Source organism: Epinephelus fuscoguttatus, linkage group LG10, assembly GCF_011397635.1.
Source record: "Epinephelus fuscoguttatus linkage group LG10, E.fuscoguttatus.final_Chr_v1".
Classification (NCBI taxonomy): Eukaryota; Metazoa; Chordata; class Actinopteri; order Perciformes; family Serranidae; genus Epinephelus; species Epinephelus fuscoguttatus.
The window spans coordinates 10,715,943-10,728,069 of record NC_064761.1 but is presented as its reverse complement, the minus strand read 5'-3'; the positions used below and the strand labels follow the sequence as shown (position 1 = coordinate 10,728,069).

General features: G+C 40.9%; 1 pseudogene; it reads left to right on the top strand.

Annotated features, from left to right (window-relative positions):
- Positions 1–1,542: 1,542 nt before the first annotated feature.
- LOC125895516 (NLR family CARD domain-containing protein 3-like) overlaps positions 1,543–12,127 on the top strand; it is a 33,095-nt pseudogene continuing 22,510 nt past the window's right edge.

Sequence of the window (12,127 nt, the reverse complement as noted above, 5' to 3'; positions counted from 1 at the left end):
CATTTACCTGCTGAATAAAAGCTGTTACACTGCAAACCTGGTTCATTTGTGCTGCAATTGGGTTCATCCTACACCCGTTACATCTCCAATGTAGTTGCGGATATCTGCAATTGTTATTGTGGATATCTGCAATTGAATTGTGGATATCTGTAATTCCAGTTTGAGATATCTAAAATTTAATTTTGACTAGTCATAATTCAAGTTCAAGATATCTTTAATTATCATAAATTGAAGATATCTACATGGTTCTTTCTAGATATCTTGAATTGAGTTTCAGATAGTCAAAATGACGTTGTAGATATCTACAACTGAATTATGACTAGTCAAAATGACGTTGTACATATCTCAAACTGGAATTATAGATAGTCATAATGTAATTGGAGATATCTATAATGACAAACCCCATACACATGAATGGCAAAAATAGTGTCAGCGTGGGTTCTCTCCAGGCACTCCGGCTTCCTCCCACAGTCCAAAGACATGCACACTGGGGACTAGGTTAATTGGTAACTCTAAATTGTCCATAGGTGTGAATGTGAGTGTGTCTATGTGTCAGCCCTGCGATAGTCTGGCGACCTGTCCAGGGTGTACCCTGCCTCTCGCCCAATGTCAGCTGGGATAGGCTCCAGCCCCCCCCCGCGACCCTCAAGAGGATGAAGCGGTTAGGAGATGAATGAATGAATGAACTAATTAGATTTTGGTGGTCAGAGGTCAAGGTCAATGTGACCTTGTCTCATTCTTGTGAACACAATATCTCAAGAAGGCTTCAAGGGACTTTCCTTGGCACAAACGTTTACTTGGACTCAGTGATGAAGCAATTAAACAATGGTGGTCAAAGGTCAAGGTCAATCTTACAAAACACGTTTTTGGTCATAACTCAAGAATTCATATGCTATTATGATAAAATTTCTCATAAATGTCTAACAGGATAAAATGATGAAGTGAAGACATTTCATAACCAAAGGGTCAAAGATCAACTTCACTGTGACATCATATTTTTCTGTAAAAACACTTTTCTGGCCATTACTCGACACCTTGACTCAGACATTTGGTCAAATACTGAATTTGTGACAATCTTGTAAAACTGTGCTGATTGTATAGATCTTCTGCATATGGAACATCCATGTTTTCACAGACATGGTTGTAAACTGTATGTCCAACTTATTTATATTGAAAGCCTATCCCAGTACACGATGTCCCAACTGTCCTGGGGAGACAGAATTTTGTGAAACTGCACACACATTGTGCATTAAAAAAATAAAAAATGTCTTTCACATTAGAGTTGGGCTCTGAAAAGTCTGATAAATTGTTAGCAGATGCCTCTATCTGTTCAGAGATCAAATTCTTTTCATTACTGTTCAAGTAGTCTGTGAGTAATCGAAAGTCATTTTGTATAATTACAAAAGTGTCCCAGCCGACCCGCTCTCCCATATTGTATGTCATAAAAGTACCCACCCAATATGTCCCATGAATAAGAAGTTACTGACTTTATCTCTTTCTATATGTGTGTTACAGTTCTCTCAGATTTGGGAAGATGGATTATTTGAAGGAAGAGGGGCACAGATCAAAGTCTTCTATGTCTAGCTGTCAGCTGACTTTGAAGAGTAATAAAAAATCTCCAGTCTTCAGTAATAAACCTGGAACCTCAGATGCAAAGTAAGAGAATGTTTCTACTATAAACTGACCTGAAGACTATTCTGTTTTTATTAGTATCTGATAATCTACACCACAACACTGTTTTTACAATTACATGAGGTATTGATTTATTCAGTCATCAAGGATGTCCTGATCAAGTTATTTGCCCTTTAAATTTGAGTATCATCTGAAAACAGAAAATAACAATAAAATATGATTTTAAATAGAACAAAGTATATAGGAGTAGCACTGAAAGAATAAATAAGAAGGAAAAGGAGACATGTAGGAGACATGTAGTTGCTGGTGGGCAAAACACAGGCAGCACCAACGGTGATACTGTTTGAACCTGGTTGGTACATAAGAAACATACACGATAATCACTGTAACCATGGTGCTGTCTTGTGTGGTAATACGTACAAATAGATGGGAGAGGGGTGGCAGAATATCGTGGCACAGATTTCCTCCTGAACATCACTGTGAAAGAAAATACAGGTGGACAACAGCTTCTCACTACCAATCCGTCAAATACTGCCGCTTTGTTAGTGGACCTTGGCGACAGACACCAAGGCACAGAGGCACCCTTTGCTGCAGTATGAGATGCACCAGGCAGCGGCTGTTTCTGACGCTGCAGGCAGCTACCGTAGTATAATGACCAAGAAAGTCCTCGAAGGGAGGGTGGGAGATAAACTCCAGACTTTCAATCAGGGGCCAACTGTTTTGTTCTGTCACTTCAGGGGACTATGATTTCATAATTCTACATTTATTTCCCAACTCTTTTTATATCCATCATGTTTAACTGGTTAATGACATGGTTAACTCACAGCAGAATGGAAAAGCATGGCGAGCAGGAAGAGTTAAACTTAAGAATGCTTTTAAGTGCCAACCCACAGTTCATGACCATAGGTGAAGGTTGGGGCATAGATGGACCAGTAAATTGAGAGCTTTGCCTAAAGGCTCATCTCCCTTCACCACAACAGTCTAGTGCTGCACCTGCATCACTGCACACCACACCAAACCACCTGTCCATCTCACGCTCCATTTTACCCTTGTTGGTGAACAAGACTCAGAAATACTTGAACTCCTTCGCTTGGGGCAGTAACTCTCTCATATGAGTTGTAGGACTTGTTGTAATGTTACCTCTGGTCTTCACGAGGACTAGAAATATGTGTAAAATATTTGTTGTTTCCACAGACAGAGAGCAGAGTCTCCAATATCCAGCTGCCTGTCTATGAAGAGTGACTGGTCAAGACATGAGCCTCTAAAGTTCAGTAATGAACCTGGGCCCTCAAATGCAAGGTAAGAGAATGTTTTGACTGTAAACTGACCTGAAGACTATTCTGTTTTTATTATTTTCTGATAATCTACACCACAACACTGTTTTTACAATTGCATGAGGTATTGATTTAATCAGTCATCAAGGATGTCCTGATCAAGTTATTTGCCCTTTAAATTTGGTTATCAACTGAAAACAGAAAATAACAATAAAATATGATTTTAAATAGAACAAAGTATATAGGAGTAGCACTGAAAGAATAAATAAGAAGGAAAACTAAATTACCTGTATACTTAAAAGGGTGTTCAGATATAGGAGACACGTAGTTGCTGGTGGGTAAAACACAGGCAGCGCCAACGGTGATACTGTTTGAACCTGGTTGGTACATAAGAAACATACACGATAATCACTGTAACCATGGTGCTGTCTTGTGTGGTAATACGTACAAATAGATGGGAGAGGGGTGGCATAATATCATGGCACAGATTTCCTCCTGAACATCACTGTGAAAGAAAATACAGGTGGACAACAGCTTCTCACTACCAATCCGTCAAATACTGCTGCTTTGTTAGTGGACCTTGGCGACAGACACCAAGGCACAGAGGCACCCTTTGCTGCAGTATGAGATGCACCAGGCAGCGGCTGTTTCTGACGCTGCAGGCAGCTACCGTAGTATAATGACCAAGAAAGTCCTCAAAGGGAGGGTGGGAGATAAACTCCAGACTTTCAATCAGGGGCCAACTGTTTTGTTCTGTCACTTCAGGGGACTATGATTTCATAATTCTACATTTATTTCCCAACTCTTTTTATATCCATCATGTTTAACTGGTTAATGACATGGTTAACTCACAGCAGAATGGAAAAGCATGACGAGCAGGAAGAGTTAAACTTAAGAATGCTTTTAAGTGCCAACCCATAGTTCATGACCATAGGTGAAGGTTGGGGCATAGATGGACCAGTAAATTGAGAGCTTTGCCTAAAGGCTCATCTCCCTTCACCACAACAGTCTAGTGCTGCACCTGCATCACTGCACACCACACCAAACCACCTGTCCATCTCACGCTCCATTTTACCCTGTTGGTGAACAAGACTCAGAAATACTTGAACTCCTTCGCTTGGGGCAGTAACTCTCTCATATGAGTTGTAGGACTTGTTGTAATGTTACCTCTGGTCTTCACGAGGACTAGAAATATGTGTAAAATATTTGTTGTTTCCACAGACAGAGAGCAGAGTCTCCAATATCCAGCTGCCTGTCTATGAAGAGTGACTGGTCAAGACATGAGCCTCTAAAGTTCAGTAATGAACCTGGGCCCTCAAATGCAAGGTAAGAGAATGTTTTGACTGTAAACTGACCTGAAGACTATTCTGTTTTTATTATTTTCTGATAATCTACACCACAACACTGTTTTTACAATTGCATGAGGTATTGATTTATTCAGTCATCAAGGATGTCCTGATCAAGTTATTTGCCCTTTAAATTTGGTTATCAACTGAAAACAGAAAATAACAATAAAATATGATTTTAAATAGAACAAAGTATATAGGAGTAGCACTGAAAGAATAAATAAGAAGGAAAACTAAATTACCTGTATACTTAAAAGGGTGTTCAGATATAGGAGACACGTAGTTGCTGGTGGGTAAAACACAGGCAGCGCCAACGGTGATACTGTTTGAACCTGGTTGGTACATAAGAAACATACACGATAATCACTGTAACCATGGTGCTGTCTTGTGTGGTAATACGTACAAATAGATGGGAGAGGGGTGGCATAATATCATGGCACAGATTTCCTCCTGAACATCACTGTGAAAGAAAATACAGGTGGACAACAGCTTCTCACTCCCAATTCGTCAAATACTGCCACTTTGTTAGTGGACCTTGGCGACAGACACAAGGCACAGAGGCACCCTTTGCTGCAGTATGAGATGCACCAGGCAGCGGCTGTCTCTGACGCTGCAGGCAGCTACCGTGGTATAATGACCAAGAAAGTCCTCAAAGGGAGGGTGGGAGATAAACCTCAGACTTTCACTCAGGGGCCAACTGTTCTGTTCTGTTACTTCAGGGGACTATGATTTCATAATTCTACATTTAGTTCCCAACTCTTTTTATATCCATCATGTTTAACTGGTAAATGACATGGTTAACTCACAGCAGAATGAGCAGGAAGAATCTTACTATATAATGACGAAAACTCTGTGTGTGTGTGTGTGTGTGTGTGTGTGTGTGTGTGTGTGTGTCTGTTCCACGTTTTTCTCCTCACTGACTTGGTCAATCCATGTGAAATTTGGCACAGTGGTAGAGGGTCATGGGAGGATGCGAATGAAGCAATATTACATCAATTGGCCAAAGGGGGGCGCTATAGCAACCAATTGAAATTGCAAACTTTGAATGGGCATATCTCATGCCCCGTATGTCTTAGAGACATGAAACTTTGCACAGAGATGTCTCTCCTCATGAGGAACACATTTGCCTCAAGAACCCATAACTTCCAGTTATATAGATTTTCCGCCATTTTGAATTTCTGGAAAACACTTAAAATCGATCTCTTCCTAGGAAGTTTGACCAATCTGCATGAAACTGGGTGAACATAATCTAGGGACCAATATCTAAAGTTCCCTCTTGGCAAAAGTTGGAAAACTTACTAAAACTGAGCTTCTATAAGGCAATGAATATTGCGGAGGGCGTGGCCCATCACATAAAGGTGTATAACATCTCAAAGGTTTCACCAATCACCACACAACTTTGTAAGCATATGACCACACATAATCTGAGGGGACCCCTCCATTATTGACCCCATCAAACAAAATGGGGGTGCTAGAGAGCTAATTTCTTATCTGGGCCTAACTGCCATATCTCTGTTTTACTAAACTTGGTAGATGTGTAGAACAGGACGCCTCAAGGTGACTGGAGAAATTTAACTCTAACTGGCAACTGGGTGGCGCTATAACAACAGAAAAATGCTTCAAAATGGCTAAAATATGACCAATCGCTGTGGCTCCCCGTGTGGCCGAATGTTTTGGGTTTGTTTCTCTAATTTTTGGTATGACTAAGTCATGGTATGGTATGCTGTACTCAATGGGTATGGACTAGTTACACTTAAGAATGCTTTTAAGTGCCAACCCACAGTTCATGACCATAGGTGAGGGTTGGGGCATAGATGGACCAGTAAATTGAGAGCTTTGCCTAAAGGCTCATCTCCCTTCACCACAACAGTCTAGTGCTGCACCTGCATAACTGCACACCACACCAAACCACCTGTCCATCTCATGCTCCATTTTACCCCCGTTGGTGAACAAGACTCAGAAATACTTGAACCCCTTCGCTTGGGGCAGTAACTCTCTCATATGAGTTGTAGGACTTGTTGTAATGTTACCTCTGGTCTTCACAAGGACTAGAAATATGTGTAAAATATTTGTTGTTTCCACAGACAGAGAGCAGAGTCTCCAATATCCAGCTGCCTGTCTATGAAGAGTGACTGGTCAAGACACGAGCCTCTAAAGTTCAGTAATGAACCTGGGCCCTCAAATGCAAGGTAAGAGAATGTTTTGACTGTAAACTGACCTGAAGACTATTCTGTTTTTATTATTTTCTGATAATCTACACCACAACACTGTTTTTACAATTGCATGAGGTATTGATTTATTCAGTCATCAAGGATGTCCTGATCAAGTTATTTGCCCTTTAAATTTGGTTATCAACTGAAAACAGAAAATAACAATAAAATATGATTTTAAATAGAACAAAGTATATAGGAGTAGCACTGAAAGAATAAATAAGAAGGAAAACTAAATTACCTGTATACTTAAAAGGGTGTTCAGATATAGGAGACACGTAGTTGCTGGTGGGTAAAACACAGGCAGCGCCAACGGTGATACTGTTTGAACCTGGTTGGTACATAAGAAACATACACGATAATCACTGTAACCATGGTGCTGTCTTGTGTGGTAATACGTACAAATAGATGGGAGAGGGGTGGCATAATATCATGGCACAGATTTCCTCCTGAACATCACTGTGAAAGAAAATACAGGTGGACAACAGCTTCTCACTCCCAATTCGTCAAATACTGCCACTTTGTTAGTGGACCTTGGCGACAGACACCAAGGCACAGAGGCACCCTTTGCTGCAGTATGAGATGCACCAGGCAGCGGCTGTTTCTGACGCTGCAGGCAGCTACCGTAGTATAATGACCAAGAAAGTCCTCAAAGGGAGGGTGGGAGATAAACTCCAGACTTTCAATCAGGGGCCAACTGTTCTGTTCTGTTACTTCAGGGGACTATGATTTCATAATTCTACATTTATTTCCCAACTCTTTTTATATCCATCATGTTTAACTGGTTAATGACATGGTTAACTCACAGCAGAATGGAAAAGCATGACGAGCAGGAAGAGTTAAACTTAAGAATGCTTTTAAGTGCCAACCCATAGTTCATGACCATAGGTGAAGGTTGGGGCATAGATGGACCAGTAAATTGAGAGCTTTGCCTAAAGGCTCATCTCCCTTCACCACAACAGTCTAGTGCTGCACCTGCATCACTGCACACCACACCAAACCACCTGTCCATCTCACGCTCCATTTTACCCTTGTTGGTGAACAAGACTCAGAAATACTTGAACTCCTTCGCTTGCAGTAACTCTCATATGAGTTGTAGGACTTGTTGTAATGTTACCTCTGGTCTTCACGAGGACTAGAAATATGTGTAAAATATTTGTTGTTTCCACAGACAGAGAGCAGAGTCTCCAATATCCAGCTGCCTGTCTATGAAAAGTGACTGGTCAAGACATGAGCCTCTAAAGTTCAGTAATGAACCTGGGCCCTCAAATGCAAGGTAAGAGAATGTTTTGACTGTAAACTGACCTGAAGACTATTCTGTTTTTATTATTTTCTGATAATCTACACCACAACACTGTTTTTACAATTGCATGAGGTATTGATTTATTCAGTCATCAAGGATGTCCTGATCAAGTTATTTGCCCTTTAAATTTGGTTATCAACTGAAAACAGAAAATAACAATAAAATATGATTTTAAATAGAACAAAGTATATAGGAGTAGCACTGAAAGAATAAATAAGAAGGAAAACTAAATTACCTGTATACTTAAAAGGGTGTTCAGATATAGGAGACACGTAGTTGCTGGTGGGTAAAACACAGGCAGCGCCAACGGTGATACTGTTTGAACCTGGTTGGTACATAAGAAACATACACGATAATCACTGTAACCATGGTGCTGTCTTGTGTGGTAATACGTACAAATAGATGGGAGAGGGGTGGCATAATATCATGGCACAGATTTCCTCCTGAACATCACTGTGAAAGAAAATACAGGTGGACAACAGCTTCTCACTCCCAATTCGTCAAATACTGCCACTTTGTTAGTGGACCTTGGCGACAGACACCAAGGCACAGAGGCACCCTTTGCTGCAGTATGAGATGCACCAGGCAGCGGCTGTTTCTGACGCTGCAGGCAGCTACCGTAGTATAATGACCAAGAAAGTCCTCAAAGGGAGGGTGGGAGATAAACTCCAGACTTTCAATCAGGGGCCAACTGTTCTGTTCTGTTACTTCAGGGGACTATGATTTCATAATTCCACATTTAGTTCCCAACTCTTTTTATATCCATCATGTTTAACTGGTTAATGACATGGTTAACTCACAGCAGAATGAGCAGGAAGAATCTTACTATATAATGACGAAAACTGTGTGTGTGTGTGTGTGTGTGTGTGTGTGTGCGTGTGGGTGTGTGTGTCTGTTCCACGTTTTTCTCCTCACTGACTTGGTCAATCCATGTGAAATTTGGCACAGTGGTAGAGGGTCATGGGAGGATGCGAATGAAGCAATATTACATCAATTGGCTAAAGGGGGGCGCTATAGCAACCGATTGAAATTGCAAACTTTGAATGGGCATATCTCATGCCCCGTATGTCGTAGAGACATGAAACTTTGCACAGAGATGCCTCTCCTCATGCGGAACAAATTTACCTCAAGAACCCATAACTTCCAGTTATATAGATTTTCCGCCATTTTGAATTTCTTGAAAAACACTTAAAATCGATCTCTTTCTGGGAAGTTTGACCGATCTGCATGAAACTGGGTGAACATAATCTAGGGACCAATATCTAAAGTTCCCTCTTGGCAAAAGTTGGAAAACTTACTAAAACTGAGCTTCTATAAGGCAATGAATATTGTGGAGGGCGTGGCTCATCACATAAAGGTGTATAACATCTCAAGGGTTTCACCGATCACCACGCAACTTTGTAAGCATATGACCACACATAATCTGAGGGGACCCCTCCATTAATGACCCCATCAAACAAAATGGGGGTGCTAGAGAGCTAATTTCTTATCTAGGCCTAAGTGCCATATCGATTTTTACTAAACTTGGTAGATATGTAGAACAGGACGCCTCAAGGTGACTGGAGAAATTTAACTCTAACTGGCAACTGGGTGGCGCTATAACAACAGAAAAATGCTTCAAAATGGCTAAAATACGACCAATCGCTGTGGCTCCCCGTGTGGCCAAATGTTTTGGGTTTGTTTTTCTAATTTTTGGTATGACTAAGTCATGGTATGGTATGCTGTACTCAATGGGTATGGACTAGTTACACTTAAGAATGCTTTTAAGTGCCAACCCACAGTTCATGACCATAGGTGAGGGTTGGGGCATAGATGGACCAGTAAATTGAGAGCTTTGCCTAAAGGCTCAGCTCCCTTCACCACAACAGTCTAGTGATGCACCTACATCACTGCACACCACACCAAACCACCTGTCCATCTCACGCTCCATTTTACCCCTGTTGGTGAACAAGACTCAGAAATACTTGAACCCCTTCGCTTGGGGCAGTAACTCTCTCATATGAGTTGTAGGACTTGTTGTAATGTTACCTCTGGTCTTCACGAGGACTAGAAATATGTGTAAAATATTTGTTGTTTCCACAGACAGAGAGCAGAGTCTCCAATATCCAGCTGCCTGTCTATGAAGAGTGACTGGTCAAGACATGAGCCTCTAAAGTTCAGTAATGAACCTGGACCCTCAAATGCAAGGTAAGAGATGGTTTCGACTGTAAACTGACCTGAAGACTATTCTGTTTTTATTATTTTCTGACAATCTACACCACAACACTGTTTTTACAATTACATGAGGTATTGATTTATTCAGTCATCAAGGATGTCCTGATCAAATTATTTGGCCTTTAAATTTGGTTATCAACTGAAAACAGAAAATAACAATAAAATATGCTTTTAAATAGAACAAAATATATAAGAGTAGCACTGAAAGAATAAATAAGAAGGAAAACTAAATTACCTGTATACTTACAAGGGTGTTCAGGTATAGGTGACACATAGTTGCTGGTGGGTAAAACACAGGCAGCGCCAACGGTGATACTGTTTGAACCTGGTCGGTACATAAAGACACAAGATAATCACTGTAACCATGGTGTTGTCTTGTGTGGTAATACATGTACAAATAGATGGGAGAGGGGTGGCATAATATCGTGGCACAGATTTCCTCCTGAACATCACTGTGAAAGAAAATGCAGGTGGACAACAGCTTCTCACTCCCAATTCGTCAAATACTGCCACTTTGTTAGTGGACCTCAGCGGCAGACACCAAGGCACAGAGGCACCCTTTGCTGCAGTATGAGATGCACCAGGTAGCGGCTGTTTCTGACGCTGCAGGCAGCTACCATAGTATAATGACCAAGAAAGTCCTCAAAGGGAGGGTGGGAGATAAACTCTAGACTTTCACCCAACTGTTCTCCATTTTACCCCCATCGGTGAACAAGACTCAGAATTACTTGAACTCCTTCGCTTGGGGCAGTAACTCTCTCATATGAGTTGTAGGACTTGTTGTAATGTTACCTCTGGTCTTCACAAGGACTAGAAATATGTGTAAAACATTTGTTGTTTCCACAGACAGAGAGCAGAGTCTCCAATATCCAGCTGTCTGTCTATGAAGAGTGACTGGTCAAGACACGAGCCTCTAAAGTTCAGTAATCAACCTGGGCCCTCAAATGCAAAGTAAGAGACTGTTAAAAAATGAGGGTGCTTTTTGCCTTTTGAAAGACGTCTCACAGTGGAGCACAGCATTACTCATGAGATTTTCATGACGCTCCACCATGAGATAGTTGAACTGCCTGTGATTGAGTGTGTGAATAAAACAAATCATTTTCAGCCAGACAAGATGTACTGAATGTGTTCATCTCCACAGAGAGAAGAAGAAGAGTCATGTTTTTGTAGAGGAGCAGTTGTCCTGCTGTGCTTTGTGTCAGGACGTCTTGAAGGATACCATCTCTACCAGCTGTGGACACGTGTTCTGCAGACAGTGCATCACCTCATACTGGGACCAGTCTGCTTCATCAGGAGACTCCTCCTGTCCCCAGTGTAGAGAAAGATCCAGAACAAGAGCTGGACTGCAGACAGCTAGTAAGACCAGCACTGTACACAGTAAGACTATACATGTGTCTGCTGATGTCATCATGTTGAAAAACATGATTCTTCTTGGTTTTTTTGTGTTGTTCAGCACAGAGATTGAAGGGGAACTATGCCCATTTTCAAAATGTATTTACTGCCATGGTCTGAAACAACCAAAAATTATTGGTAAAAATAAACTATTTTTCAAATCCAGAAGCTAGAGTGCTTAAACCCTAGTTTGTGATGTCATAGGGTATAAAGTCTGGAGCTGCTCCACAGACAATGAATGGTGAAAGATGTTCTAATTGACACAGAGCACCCTTGGGATTGTTTTCGGTATATCATTTGGGAATAAAAAAAAGACAACAAATATTCTGTGGGTCCATACAATCTGCTTCCCATTAATTGTCTGTGAAGCACCTCCAGAGTTTATACACTATCACAGGTCAGTGGGTCAGACATTTTCAGCAGCGAGCAGCATATTAAAAACTTTTTCTTTTTTCTTTTTTTTTTAGCTTTTCGTAATGACAACTTCTAGGCAAATGCAAATTAATGTAGGTAAAGTAGCAATGTTTATCATTTCACATTTGAAAAAAACCCTATAATTTTAGTCATATAACTGACCAAGGAACATCACATGACACAGAAACAGATTTAAAAAAGCTGTGAATGCGCAGAATCATAACACGTGGCAATAACTGTTAGCAATAACTCACTATCTTACGCAATGAAGTTTCCATTGAGGTCAAGTGTTTAGGAAAATTAAAAGGACGTACTTTTATACAGTCTATGGTGGCAACAGTC